At 36.2% G+C, this 16,368-nt stretch overlaps 1 protein-coding gene across 4 annotated transcripts in view; it reads right to left on the reverse strand.

Annotated features, from left to right (window-relative positions):
- Positions 1–16,368, reverse strand: part of LOC101166244 (A-type potassium channel modulatory protein KCNIP2) — a 97,096-nt gene that overhangs the window by 53,995 nt on the left and 26,733 nt on the right. The window lies entirely within an intron of this gene.

Below are 16,368 nucleotides of genomic sequence, written 5' to 3' on the forward strand. Positions count from 1 at the left end.
CACTCTGTTGATGTGGCTGTTTTTTCTATTTTTCCCCTTTTCACAGCTCCAGCAGAAGACAGTCTGAGAGTGTGTTCCAGCCAGCAGCTGCTTGACTAAAGTGACAAAGGAAACAAAGCAAATGCATCATTTGCATCACACATCCTTCCTCGCTCTTCCTCATTAATGATATTTATAACACATAAAGGAAGAGTCAACTGAAAGGGGAAAGTAGAAGCAAACAAAACGACAGGAGAGCTGGAGACAGGTAAAAGGGAATGCATAATTAATGTTTTCTGGGCAACTTTGAGGTGGTTGACATGGAAGAATACATGCTAGTCCTCAACAGCAGAAGATATGGATGCATCTCTCCTCTATGTTGCAGCAGAGACAGAAATGAAGCCTTAAATCCTTTGGGAGTAAAGTAAATGAGGTATTTATGTAAAGCTTTTCTGTCTTATCATCCTGCTCCCATTCTCTACAGTGACTGAGCAGGGAAGCACACTCGCTTTGATTTTCCCAGCTGTCACCTCTTTTATTGTTTTCAGCTCTACAACTTCCCTCTTGACTGCTTTCCACTGCACCTTTATCCTCTCTTTCTCCCTCATGTTGAAAAGTGTTTGTGAATGTTAAAGTGGTTACCGTTACCACAGCAACCTCACAGGGTTTTTTGTTGTTGTTGTTGTTGTCACAGCAGCAGTCTCACACAAACGCTGTGTGTAAAAACCTCTGCGCTCCCCAGGTCAAGGAGAAAATGATTCAAACGGCAGACAGATGTTTCCTCTGAATGAAACTTATAACTTCTATATGTTCTTCCGGTTTTATTCCAAAGTCACAGTAGAGTCAAGCGTCAGAGGCGAGATTGTCTCAAAGAAGGAAGAAGCAGTTTTAGAAAAGAGATGTTGCAAAGGTCAAATAAAGTATTCAGAGGTCGTTATGGAGAAGAAAAGCATGACATGGCTTTCTGAGTGTAGAAATAAAGGAAATACTTTGTTACTTTAGGTACAGATTAAAAAATACATACAAATGAAATCTAATATCACCAACTTTCACAAGAAACGTTTGCTTTATAACGATTTTTCTCACTACTTTATTCACTTTTTCAAAAATCTGTTGCTGCAAAATCAGAGACACTATAACAAAAAAACTAATTCAAGATGATTGTGAATTAGAGTACAGCAAACATTTATTTAGATTGTGATATGGATAAAAAATATGCGATATTATTACTATCAAGACTGAACAAGAATTTCTTCATCACAAACATATTAAAATACACTATAAATATCATTGTATTTCTCAAAAAAAAAAAAAAAAAAAATCGACCCCAAATTTGTTCCAGGGTCTTGTGACTTTTAGCTGTAATTTCTAAATTATAGAAAAATATTTTCCTTGTGTTGGATGTTAAAGAAATTCTGATCTTCATCTCATAAATCTTAATAAAAAGAAAAGGCACTGTTCAAATATTCTAACTGGTTTTCTTTCATGAACTGCCTTTGATGTTTCTCCTGAGTTTTTTCTGTCATCACAATGAAGATAAGAAATAAAAAAACTAACTCAAAGCTAGTGTCTTGTAGCAAAAGAGAATATCTGGATAAAAAAAAGTAGCTTTTTTGATGCAGGATATGTAGGAAAAGCTTTGAAATCAATTAAATCCATTTAAAACAAATGTGGTGTTGTAAATAGGGTAGGCTGACTGATAGCAGCTTATGCTAATGTTCCCTAGTGATTGATTAGCCCTGCAGTCGTTATTGCTTATGATAATTAGCCATGTGGAGCTCAAAGCCTGCTGGAGGAAGCTCTGATGTTTCCACATCTAACAGTTGAGTGAACTGGAAAAACATTTGCATCCTTTTGTTACTTGCAATTTAGATCATCGGAACATATGTCATTACAACTCTGCTTCCAAATTAGACTGATGGAGCAATTTGAAAAAAGATGAAAAGAAAGAATTAGGAGACTATAACAGTCTGACAGTATCATAACCATCACTTTTTTATAATTTGGAGATCATAGGAGACACTTTTCAGTAAGGATGCCACAATGCTTGGTTTAAAACCAAACCATGTGTTACACCATTAAACCGAATAGCGGGGAAAGTTGTGCTAAATGTATTGCTTTTAATGTTGGTTCTTATACCAGGATGACCGAAAGATTTTTCTTCATTGTTATATGCCATTGTCATGTATTTTTCAGAATATTTCATTTTTTGTTGTTTTATAACACGAAATTCACATATTGAACTAAAACAAAACCGTGACTCAGAAATTGAGGTTAGCACGGAATCATGCATGCTTACTTTTCAGATTTTTTGAATTTTAGGAAGGACATCAAAAATTTGTCCAAAATAGGGCTGCACAATATGACGAAAACTCGCAATTTGCAATATTAGTGATCAAACCTTAGATGGCCATGTAACCTCCGATACATGAACGAATAAAAAAACAACTAAAAACATCATTTCCATTTCACTGCAAAATTTTAATTTAAATAAGAGCCCAAATAACTTAAATTATACTCCAAATGACCCTAGTCCACATAGCAACATCTAACATAAAAAGTTTCATCCAATTGGTCAAATGCATAAAGGGATTTATTTTATTCGTTAAATACTTCAAGTTACGATAAGATTGTTTTAGCACATTTAAGGTAACCATTTATTGCGATTTCCACCGTTTTTTGCTATATGCGTATTGCACAGCTTGATATCACGATCATGTTAAATTTGTGATTTATTGAGCAGGCTTAGTCCTAAAGCATCAATAAACATTCTGAAGTTAATGGCCTTAATTTTTCAGCTTTAATGCAATCTTCTCTCTGTCTGAACTTTCATGGGGATCAATTAGGCCATTGATAATGCATAAGAAAAGGCTTACTGAGCCCAGTGATGTTGAGCATTGTGAAAATCTCTGATACTAAAGCTACAGACCTCCAATTCAGCACTTTTTGATTTAAAATTAAAAGATAGCAACATTTATAGGGAAAACCTCAATCTCACTTTAGATCATAAAAGTTATTATCAAAAAAGAATGTTGATAGAGGAGACTGAAAGCACATGTCTGAACACAGAGACAATCTGTGCAGCAACAGTGCGACTGCCAAACAATCAGGGGTAAAATAAGCAAATTATTAACAGCTGATTCATTCATTCCTCCCACTACTGATGAGAGCTCTGCATCTTGAAATCTGCTGGATAAATCTGCGTTTCACAGGCTGCACAGCATTTCTGTTTTATATTTGATACATGATAGCATCACACACAAAAAAATAACGGATATTAGCTGCCTGTCAAAATGCAATGTCAAAATGTTAACATCTGCTAAGCTTTTTGCCTTCTGCATCCATGCTTCTATTTTTAGTTTAGAGAGCTGCCAATCAAACTACCTTTAAATACATCCAGTTTCTACATCAGACTCATAGTTTTTTATCGTTTTACTTTTTATCATTTTACTCATTTTTTTTACACTTTTGCAGCTGTATTTATTTAATATTTAATATTTATTTCTTTATTTAATAAGAATCTCATTTTTGATAATAATTTTTCATAGTAATTTTAGTAATATTTTTAATGATCTAATATAAATGTCATTTGCGATGTCCTTTATTGATGTTATATTATATAGTTTATTTCTGAATCTCGTGTTGCTGCCACAGAAATGAAATTTCCCCATTGTGGGATTAATAAAGTCATCTATCTATCTATCTATCTATCTATCTATCTATCTATCTATCTATCTATCTATCTATCTATCTATCTATCTAGTGCTTTCGAGTCAAAAAAAAAAAGACAGTGGAGACTGGAGGCTTTTAAATCTGCTGTCGAAAAGGGATGTTTTCAGTCCTGAAGATCAGGTGAACCAGCAGCATTATATGATGCATGAAAGAGGCCCAAACCTAAACAATTATCTGGTGTTTGGGTTGTAACCCAAAGAAATGGTAAACGGTGTATACTTATATAGAGCTTTTCTACCTTCCTAGCACTTTACAGTCTCAGTTCCATTCACACATTCAAATGCCGATGGCATTCATAGATGGACAGGCTTTTCAACAGCAAAAAATAAATAAACTGGATAGAAATAAAGTCAAAACCAAACCACAGGTATATTCGTGCTGTGTGGGCAAGTGAAGAAGCTGAACTTATCTGCTCCTGCAGCCACTGTCTCCATCATCTTGAAGTTATGTGTCGGACTTTGACAACATGCTATAAAATATTAAGCAAGCAGCTCTGCTTTGCTCAACAAATTTAAAAACAAACATAAAAAAAAAACTAAAGGTATACTGTTTGGGAATATAAAAAAAGGAGTTAAAAAAAGGTTTCCTCCAGACTTCTGAAAAATAAGAAGCTGCTGAGACGGAGATAAATTGTTTGCACAGCTAGAATATTTATGTATTTCTGCAAAAATAAGACAGGTAAAATATGATAAATAGTTTCATGTGGCACACAAAAACCTGTGCGATCATGTAAACTCCATTGACTCCCTGAATCTATGAATAATTGACCCTTTAAGAGTTTCTTCAAATTGCAAAGACTCACACATACACACATACAGAGAAATTCATGCACATACTGAGCGGAAAAAATCTAAGGAAGAATTGAAATGACAGACTAAGAATCCGGCGCCGCATAAGGGATTACATATGTGTATTGGTATGCTGCTTTATAAAAGAATCAATTTCAGGCATGCAGCTCACAGCCTGCTCACTCCCAAACACCAAAGCGGAGCTCATGATCAAAGGATGAAACGTAAAAGACGGTTTTACCTTCAACAAATGAATAAAAGAGAAAGAAAGTTGAATCAACTGTCACTTTTAAAGGATAAATGTGCAGTTATATGATGGAAATATCGAATAAATGAGGAGAAACATGCAAAACTATACTTGTACTTTGTTTTTTACACATAGGAGTACTCTGGAAAATACCTTATATAATTTAACGACTTAGTTGTTCTGATAAACTACAACCTTTAAAATATTTAATATTTATGTTTTGTTTATTTCAAATATTTAAGCTTAATTTTTTTTTTTTCCTACTCCTCTTTACATTCTCTGCAGCATTTTTTAAAGGATCAGGTTTGTCTGATGCAAAAATAATGGGTGTTTTTATGGGTTTGACATTTATTTTGCCCATTTTCCTGAAAAAAACATCAAGATGGAGAAATCCATTTTGCATCCTTCTTTAACAAAGCCATTAAATATCCATGTATTCAAATGATGAAAGGATGCTGACCAAATGGACCACATTCGTGTTGGCCTGTTGTGTTTTCAAGTGTAGGCTCAGACAGACAAATTTGATGTATGATTCTGAGACAAGACAGTGGAAAAAAGACTGGATTAAAATGATTAAATGCAGCATCACTGGCAGACACTCTTTCAAGTTTCCAGGAGTCCATTCATTGTTTAAAACCATTTTTTATTTAAACCTTGTATTTCATTTTCTCAGTCACAAACTGAGATGTATTAAAGACTCTAGTGTAACCTTCTCTAGATACCTGACAAGTTTAAGAACAATGTCAAGTTTTTTGACTGAATCTCATGTAACACAAGGTTTTTTCAGGTTTACGCTTCCATCTAGTCCCAGGAAGATGTCCACAAACCTAAAATAACTGGTTCAAATCAACTTTGATTAAAAGTAAAAGTAAAAATAAAAACTCCTTGAGCTGCTCATATTTTACGTCGATGAAAAATGTTATATTAAGCTGTAAAAATAAATCAATTTAGATGTCACCGATGTGTCAAGATGGCAGCAATCAGACCACTAGAATAAAAAGGAAGGATGAAGAAGGTTTTTCACAGCACAGATCCTATAAAATTACTCTGATGACAAGAAGTGTTAAGAAGGATTTCAGATCCCTCCTTCCAAATTGATACCATATCTGGAAATGTATTTATTTCTGTTCATTTGTATTTATTTTTCAGTTCAAACCTTCATAGTACTGTATTTTCAAATAATGCAGAATTACACAAATGGTATTTCCTTTAGTATAAAATGCAGCCTTTAAAGAAGAACTGCACATCATCACAAAAGCATCCAGAACTATTGGAGGGATGTGACATGTAGGATCTCGCAAAACACGCACACATATTTTTGGTACTATTGATGAGGCAGGCAAAGGCACCAGCTGGTGAAACCCACTCAAGGTTCTTTTCACTGGGAACATGTGACTGCGGAGGCAAGGCAGGCAGACAAAGGGAAGAGGGAGGAGCTAAAGAGCACCTCTTGTCCTCATGGATTTACAATCATAAAGAAAATTAGGATTTAAAAATGCTTTATTTACGGTTTTGTGTTTATTCTTTTTTATTCAGGATGTTTGATTTTTCACATGTTAACCTCATTTGACCAGTGGCCTGATGATTATAAATTATTGAAACACGAGCAAAAAGTCTGTATGTATATATACATTCTTTTAGCTACGAGAAATATATTTTGTCAGTAAAAACTGACTCTAAATTACTCTATATTGCCCCTAGGTGTTACAGCAAGTGTGCGTTGAAGTATGATTGCGACAGATTGGCGACCTGTCCAGAATGTCCCCTGCCTTTGCCCACGAGTGGTTGGGCTTGGCGCCGGCAGCCCTGTGACCCAGAGAGGGGCTCCACAGGTTTAGAAAATGGATGGACAACTGGTTGTAGTTCAAATAAAAAAAATCAACAATCTGACAAAAAGAGTTGATATTTAATAGTTATGCTTAAGTTTTGCACTTAGAATATAAAATACCAAAGAGGGGACAAAAGTGTGTTTCATGTTCCCATTATGCCAGTTGTGAAAGTTTTGTTTTTTTGCAGCTCTATCTTATTTGTTTTGCCTGATTAATTCTTTGACAGCATTTTTATCTCGGAAAAATCTGATTGAAATAAAGTGACATAAAAAGGAGCTTTAGTTTAGCTTATTTTTGTAAACAGAAAAAAAATGTGTAACTTATTTTGTTCCTTTTGTTTAGGACATAAAATCTGAGTTTTCAAGAAATGCTGTCCTAAAGTGTGAGCAATTCTTTTCCATGTTAAAGTTAGCTCATTTAAAATTACATTATGTGATTTTTTTTCTTAATTATTTCAAATCCTTTTGGAAAGTTAGTCTTTTTTAAGGGAACACAGGTAACTAAATATCATCAATTGTAACCTACTTATTTATATTCTTAAATGTTCCCTTTTGAATTATTGATCCTAAAACAACAGTGGTTAAGATCTTAAACATCTTCAACAACGATGTTGCAGTAGATCTCTTATGGACAGAGCAATTTATTTACAGAAAATGAACAATTACATTGAGACCGACAACTCTGATCTATTTTAGCAGCCCAAAAAACAACAACAAATGAATGAACTTCTGAATTGATTTGCTGTCATAAAGCTGACTGTCAATGAAGGCATTGTATAGCTTTGCTGCCATCTGCAGGTGAAAAACTGCAAATCAACACATTGTGTCATGATTTGTGACTTAGATGGACCGAGACAAACACACATTAGGAGAGAATTTTATCTGTACATCAAGTGTGAAAGGATGACCCAATGTGAAGCTTATACGTTTGAATTAGTACAAAAAACACTCTTCTGTAGATGAAAAAAGAGGCTTTATTAATGTGTTTCTTTGGGATTTGTGATCTATGTATTCATGTGAGCACCTCAGTCACATAAAAACATGAAAGGGACATGATTAAACGCAATGGATAGATCGTAAAACTAAAAAAAAGGTTTGAGTTAAAATGATGCCTTAAAACGAATATGCCACAGATTAAACTATAGCATATGTGTATAGAAAATAAATAAATGAAAATAAAAAAGTGAACCTCCTGGATGGCCTTACAGGACTACTTCAACAAAACTAGTTCATTCTGTAAATGAAAATATTTGAAACATTATTGCATCAAACAAAGTGTACCAGCAGAGGGCAGAAGCAGACCAATAGATCTGCAGCAGTGCTGTCCCATTCATTTTTTATGAGCTTGAATCCTTTAATTGACAACCAGCTACAGCCTTAAGTTTGTCTGTGGAAAGTTTGTCTCTTAAATATAGGCTAATAATTATCACTTTATGCCATATTTCATTTCTATCATCTCTAACTCCCCTGTCTACAAACTGAGGGCTGTGCAGAATTAAAAAGCTGCACATGTATAGGTTTGTTTGCATCTGTTCAGAACGTCAGTTTCTTCCAATTTAAGGAGCAAAACTTAAATATTTAACTTAAATATTGTAAGATTGTGAAAAACTGAGAGATTGTGAGAGGTCAGGCACTTATTGAAACCCACAAGTATAAGAAGGTGCTTCAAAAAAGTAACTGAAATTGATTCTTTGCTGCAGTGAAGCAAAACAAATAATATAAATATAGTTTTATACTGCAGGCATAATAAAGTTATTGGTTTAACATTTAAATCCCACAGAAGCCTCTTAGGTTTTCTCAGTTTTAGTAGAGATTCACACCAGGGCAGGACCCTTTTTCAGCTCAGGAGTTTGACATTCAAGTCCAGGTTTTTTTTCTTTTTCTATTTGGATAAATAAACACTGTTTCTCACAAGCCTGTAGTTTCTCCTAGAGCTTTATCCTCATTAGTATCCTGCCATCCCACCTCAGTGGAAGCAGTGAGGGGGTTTCTGCAACCTTGTATATCAACGTCTTGTTGTAAATCAATGTGCAGATTTCATTTTTTACTGTACATGACTATGAAGTGAACCCGAGTCATTGAGCCTTTAAGCCAGTGCCTCATTAACTTCCTTTCAAAATAAAAGACGATGAAGAAACACCTTCAGGAATTTCATTAAACGGTCGGAACAAATGCTTACAAATAAATAATAAATGTTTAGGCGTGAACATTCTGACTAGAGTTTTCTCGTCCACCTCAGCAATGTAACAGACACAGGAGATCAGGTGTGACTAAAAAAAGTGGCAGCTTCACCTCCTGCCAAGCAAAAAGCACACTTACCTACACAAACACACGTTTGTCTAGTTGCTAGAAGACTCAAGTAATAAACTCCAGAAAGATCCCATTTTCTGACTGTACAATGTGCTTTATTGTTGCTGCTTTAATTTGAACTTTAATTGAAAATAATTTCCTTTTGAAATCAATTACTGCCTAAAAATTGGGACCATAATTTGGGGCCAAGGTGAAACACCCTCCAACATATTTTTTTTAGATACAAAAAACTAACAAGCGTGTTGTACAAAGAAATACAGATAATTAATTTGCAGTAAGGCTTCAGTTCAACAAATAGCCACAAACAGAGATCTAGTGGTTTTCCTGCTGTTATGACAGGAAGCATTCAAGTAGGACATTAAAAAAGGATAGGATTTACAGACACTGCAACCTGCACCTGCTTTCAGACATTCGCCCATCTTCCCTCCTGCTCTTGCTCTGCCTTTGTTGCATCTTGCTCCCTCTGTTGTTTTACATGTTATCCTCTAATGCAGACACTGTGCGTTTCTTCTGAAGTCTGTCTGTGCGTTTCCTCTGAAGACTGTGTCTATCTACCTCTCGCTGTCACACCCAACCTCTTGGCTGCCTGACTGCTGTTCTTCCCTCTCCTTCTCCCTGCGTGTCTGAAGGCAGGCAGCAGGTGTTTTGTGACTCCAAGATCAGAGAGCCTAAGAGAGATGGAGCCCCTCTGAGCGAGGCTGTGTAGGAGGAGGAGAGAAAGTCTGCACTTTTTTTCTTTCCTTTTTCAGTGCCTGTCTTCATTGCAAAAGGAAAGAGCTCTTAGCCCGCCCCCGGTCCACAATTGCACCAGAATAATACCATTACATGTACCTTATCCATATAAAATATCACCTTCGCCTGCTCGGCGTGGAGACTATTTTTTAAGGAGTCTGAGAAACGTTCCGTGTTCAGCCGAGGTGTCGCCAGGGAGAACACGACGGGAGTGCCTACAATATGGCAAACGAGGGATGGAGATGGAAAGCGACACAATACAAGAGAAAATGTTATTCATCAGGTCCATTAGGTGTTCTGAATATTAAACCTTAACGAGAAAAGCAGTAGGACTTTGAACTGACAAGGCCGAACATTCCTAATGTTTCCACAGCTTCCCATGAGTTTAACTGACTTAAACAAACCATCACACATCTTTCATTTGTCAAGTATTCATTCAGGATCACAGCACTTTATCTGTATTACTTAAAGACCTACTCCAACGAAAATTCTCTTCTGTTTTTAACATCTTCTTGTGACATTTTTTTGACGGTGGAGGACAGATATTAAGCTCAAAATTGCATTTCTGGGTATTTCTTTATTCAAATCCCTGTGAATCAGGAGCAGATGGAAAAATGCTGTTTGAAAAAGAGCTTATTTGTGACGTAGAAAATACGCTGGGCAGGCTTTCTTCGAAGGCCCAAAGCGCTGTACAATCGCAAACCCAATCACCCATTCACACACATTCACACTCTGGTGGCGGCTCCGCTGCTGATGAACACTGGCGCCAACCTTCCACCAGAGGCAAGGTGGGGTTCAGTGTCTTGTCCAAGTATATTTTGACACATCGGTGGGTAAGGGCAGGAACTGAACCTGCTATCTTCCAATCAGAGGTCGACCACCCTACCACTGCACCGCTGAACATTTGCTTACATTTGAATATAAGACCGGTACTCTTTATTACATTTTGTTTTATTTTGGTGTTGTCTTCCAATTCCAGCTTTGCCTGCTGCCTGGAGCTGCAAAATTGACTAATTGACAGACTGTAACCCACAAAAAAACGCAAGATAAATGTGATAATTAACTTGAGATTTGTTACTTTGCAAAGCATCATTAAGTTATAATACAAAAATACATTTTAGTAATTATTCATCTTCAGCTAAAAATTCAAAGACATTAAATTAAATCCACTTGCAAGACTATGACTAAAGAATCATTTTAAGCAAAGTGTTTTGGATCACTGGTTAGTGACTCCATCCTCTCTGTCATCTGTGTGTTCCTCTTCATTTGCAACCATTGCTTTGGGAAATCCATTAACCAGAGGGTTCGGTCTGGTGTGTCTGATGAGGACAGCTGTTGGGTTAACAGCCCATCTGTATCTAAATGACATAATCAGTCCTAATAGAACCAAGACAGACCAGTCTTTCTGCTGTCCGCCTGAAGAGAACGACAGGTCACCTTCAGCCCGATTTAGATGTTGAATCTGTTGGATTCTGTGAAAGCATGTGGTTGCTCTGTCAGCAATACAAGTGTCGTGATAGCAGTTTGTCTTTCAGTTCGCTGCAACTTGACTGGATGAGAGTTATTTCTGGGGAGATATTTGCATATGGGACGTTCAAGGGGAACCCATTACAAAGCATCAGAAATACAGGCATGGAAACCTCAGCATGACAAAACTGTTTCATATCACACTAATTTCTCTGACAACAAAACACAAGTTTAAAAAGCTGTCTAAAGTATTGTTTTCTGTCTTTCTACAGCCGAACAGCACTCTGTGCTTGCAGTGCAGGCTTTATGAGCTTGATTTGTTTCTCACAATAAGAGCAATAATGACAGCTTTGATCAAGACAAGTGCAGCACTTATCCTACACTACTACAATAGAAAACCCTCCTACCATAATCTCACTTCTTACGTTGCCATCTACACTTTCTCGCAGAGCTCTCTGTGTCAGTCTCTCCTGCAGCGCTGCAGCTGAACTTTCCACCTCACTCAACTCGATTTTCAGCGTTCACTGTCACGCTCTTGCTGGGTTTCGTAAGTGCTTCCACTCGACCGTTTCTGCTGAGTGCGTGTGTGCACAAAAGGTTTGGGGAGACGCCACTCACCGATGGCTTTGTTAGGATGACGCGTGTGGGGGAGCCATCACAGTGGCTTTTGGGAAAGGCATTTCATTTTCCCCTTTCATGGAAGGGGGAAGAAAATATGACCCAAGCTAAATTCCACCTTAGAGTAATAAAGGAGAGGCTTCGGGGTGGGCAGGCAGACTCTGCTGTAGTTACAGGCCTCATTACAGAAATGCACCTACAAAAATGTTGAGATTTATTTTGGCAAAATCTGTTTCTTGTGCAAAAGAATGATGTTGCGTTCACATTAAACGCGATTCACGCTGAAAATTTTAGTCCGCCGCCTCTGTTTTTTATTTGCGAGGAAGTCGCTGCTCGACGCATTTACCAGCCACTCAGTTACTCAGCTAGATGGAGGTATTGTCTATCTTATTAACAGTCAATGCATGGAAGCTACAAAAAACCTACACAATAAAGCATGCACCAATTAAAAGGATGCAGGATGCACCAATTAAATATGACCCACTTATGGTTTTTACATTTCTTTAACATTTGTGAAAAGGTGGCATTACAAAGATGGCATGAGTCTTGACTTCAACATGGTAAATCATTTATGTAATCAGTTATTTACGCTTCTGGCTGATGATTTCTGATGTCATCTTGTTGTCTGCAGCCAGGTCCTTCTCAAACGGAGTTCCTGATTGGTTGACACAATGCAAATTGTTTGTCAAAGGTCAGATTTTTGAACTTTGGAAAAGTCACACCTCGTTGTCACGCCACATGAAACGTGCTGCCACTTGGCAATGAAACTGGCCATGCACATCACATTTGAGGGGAACGTAGCTTGAGAGTGCAAGTTTTTGAGCTTGCCTGTAATCAGTTTGTATTTATATATTTTTTATCCCAGAGAATAATGTAAAGTGGTTGACTTCACAGAAACATTTGGACAGGTGGGGATCTGACAGGAAATGATTAATTGTTTCAGAATCAGTTGCTATTAAGACAAATGTTCCCATTCTGTCAATGTTTCGGTTTCCTAAGATTTACTTCTCAAACTAAGCTTTCATCAGATTAGATCTAGAAGAAGAACCCATATTTTGTGTGTGTAGTGAGTAAAAAAAATACTATGAAGGGGGAAAGAAAAATGTGTTAACAAACAACCATAATTTTCTCAGAGGTGCTTACTTCTAAAGATAACCTCTGCTTTCCTTTCCTTTGAAAAAACAAATTATTTTATCTGGAGCATATTTTTTCTGCATGATAAATTCACTTAAGCAATAAAACTTACAAAGACTGTGTAATTTTGGATTAATTGATAATGACCTGATCATTTTTCTTTGCAAGACTTTTAAAGCAGATGAAGCTAAATCTTCGGCAGAATAATAGCAGGTGATGTTCCCTTGACCACATGCAGGACAAACAACTAAATCATGCCTGTGAATGTGATGTGCTCAGTGTGAGTTACACAAATAAAGGACTGTGAAGTATTTTAAAGTATTTTTTTGTATGCTTGCTTTCCTCTTTTACAGGGTCACAGGGATGTTGGAGGGGGTGTCAGGGAAAAATGAGGCCATACCCCAGAGCATCCTTCACTATATTCAATTTATAATATTTAAATAGCAGTGTAAAATAAATTAAGGTATTTACTCATTTATATGTATGCAAAACAGGACAGTTTCATTATTTAATGCACGTCTTACAGTTTGAAGAATTTTAACTGAACACCAGCGAACAAAATCATAAAAAACCAAGAATAAAATGCTGCTGCGACATGCTTTGCAACATGTTTGGGCTTATGTTTTTCTCGTACTAAAATAATATTTCACCGAAATGGTGAAAGAATTTGGTGTTCGAAAAAACAAAGCAACAGCATTGCAGGTCATGTCCTGCAGTGACAGATGAAGGCACATTTCTGGGCCCCCATTTATTTGTCCAGAACATGACAAAGCTGTGCTGTGAAATTGAGATCTGGAGAAAGTCTATCCAGCAAACTGTCATTCTCGAACCACTGCTGCAGAGAGACGGGATGAATTATCTTGCAGAAAGAAAACCTCTTGGCTTCAGGGAAAGGAGCTGCCATGAAAAAGATATACATGATCTGCAACTATACTTTTTTTGATAGGCTGTAAATGTCAAGGTAACATCCACAAGAATGCCGGGACCCTTCTCAGCTGAACATTGCCCTGAGCCTCACACGTCCGCCTCCTCCTCCTCATGGTGAATCCTGCAGTCGCTTTTTTCCTCAGGTTAGCAATTAACATCTGTCTTGCTGTCCCCGATCTAAAAGAAAAGCCAGTTGAACAATTTGGGAAACCGTGGAGACACTGCATCATCCAAATCTCACAGCTGACACTCCTTTTGATTGACAGGAGTCACTTGATGTTCAGGGCTTTTGGCAAGCGACGTGCCCCAGTGAGTCTTTGTTTGACAAACTGTACTGTGCTCTTACTATTTATGCCAGCAATAAGAGTTTTAATGATCCACATGAGCCTGTTCTAATTAAAAGTACTAATTCACTTGTTAAAGTTTTCTTTGAACAAAGAAATTCCGATAAAAATGATCACATTTGTTAACTCCTGTCTTTGTTTATTTGTTGCATCCATAAAAAAATAAAAATGTAAAATTCAGTCGTCTCAAATTCAATTTAAAGAAAAATGGAGAGGGAGCCCTAAGAGTCTATACTTTGACATAACCATACATCAATAATTTCACATTGGCATCTCTGCTTAAATATAATGTTTAAGAATATGAAATTTGATCACTTCTGTTCATCCTAATGTGCAGTTTTAACGTTGACAAATATTTCAGCTCAGGATTTTACCCAAAACCACTGTCATGATGTTTTTGCCACATTTGCATCTTCCATCTGCAGAAAATCAGTGTGCAGTGTTAAAACTCATAAAGACCCATGGTGACAAAAGTGTAATAGAAAAATAACAGAAATGTGTTTTGAAGTCCACTTGGATTGTGGTGTATTATACAATACTAAATGCCAACTTTATACTCCATTATCCTTTATTTGACTATTTTACTTATCTATACAGTGTATATGTGTGTATATGTGTGTGTGTGTATATATATATATATATATATATATATATATATATATATATATATATATATATATATATATATATATATATATATATATATATATATATATATATATATATATATATATATATATATAGTTATCATAATCTGGTTCATAACTCATAATCAAAGTCTTCAGATTATTCCAGACGTTCTTTATACATTTTACAGCTCAAGCATCATAATTGAGTGCTTATGAATTGTCATCAGAATAGATTATTGCAAAAGTCCAGAATTATTGAATTATTTTCAAAGATCCAGCTTTAAAAAGGGTGTCAATCAGTGGAAAAAAAAGAAAAACAAGCAAAAAACAAACAAAAGATTCATTTTTTTCCCCAATATTTAATGTGTAGTTGGAATAATTTTAAAGTTTAGCTTGTGTCCCTAGTCTGCAAAAACTCTAAGTTTTATTGTAATGTTCATGGAAAAAAAGTGAAAGATTAAAAAAAAAAGTGTATTTTAACTCCAAAATTTCCAAAAAGAAGCTTCTGGTTTCGTCTTTCAGTTTTAGTTTATCCTTCCCTCTCTCATAAACCTATTTCTGATAACCAATTTTGACTATAACACCCACTGTTTGTGACTCACTCCTTCCTCACCTGATTGATTCTTCATATTTTTTTCATTGTAGCCTCCACGTTTAGGGAGACGGGCAACGGGAAGGAAAAAAAAGGAGTTGAAGATGGCAGAGCGGCTAAAAAAGTTCCAAAAGAGGACACATAACATTTAGTTTATTAACCAAAAATTTAGGTAAGCAATCATGCAAAATGGAGTTCTCATTTTTTAGATTTGCTTCACTAAAACAAGTAAATTATCTTTTTTTTATTAGTGGTCGAACTAACATTTATATCAAAGCACATTTAGATGCCTGATTCATTGAGAATGAAGGCCATTGTGAGAAAATGCTTCACCCACTCAGACACAGTAAAATATTTACAGCATGTCAGGGAGTTTTCCCACTGAGGCACTGAGGTGGATTTAACGCACCTTTAAATTAGCATAAAGAAGAAATGTAGTTTTACTTTTTTTTTCGTTCCGGTAAATTGCCCTGAGACAAACAAAGCATTCTGACAGTTTGACAAACAGGTATGAATATGGGAACCTGTCAGAACAGAAACAACTTCTGTTTCTGTAGGAGCCGGAGTGAGATCACCTCAGGACCAAGTCCTTTCTATTCTGCATGCTGGTCGAACCTGTTTTTGTTAATTAAAATATTAGAACTAATAAAGGCATTGTAGTATTTAAAAAAGTTACAATGGAGTTTTAGGGCCAAAAAGCTCCAAATGTTTGGAAGCTCATTTGTTACGATTTAATAATGTTTTATTTAATGATTGGCAGGATCTCTGCAGCCGTTGATGAAGTAATTGGTATCCATGCAGCTGTCCACTTCAATCCTTTCTTCCTCCACCAAAGACAGGATCCACAAGTCTGTGTGAAGCTTTTGTCAAAGGAGGCGCACTTTTTGGCATTTTCAACGTTCTTATGCTAATATAACAGTATTTTCATTCATCATTTTTGTTTTATGTTGAAACAAGACGTGTCATCTGGAGGAGGGGGTGTATGTAACACTATTTTCTCTCAGCTGTAGGTGTTTCTTCTGCACATGACAGTTACATGAC

This window comes from Oryzias latipes, chromosome 15 (assembly GCF_053564925.1).
Source record: "Oryzias latipes strain Hd-rR chromosome 15, Olatipes_Hd-rR_3.1".
NCBI lineage: Eukaryota > Metazoa > Chordata > Actinopteri > Beloniformes > Adrianichthyidae > Oryzias > Oryzias latipes.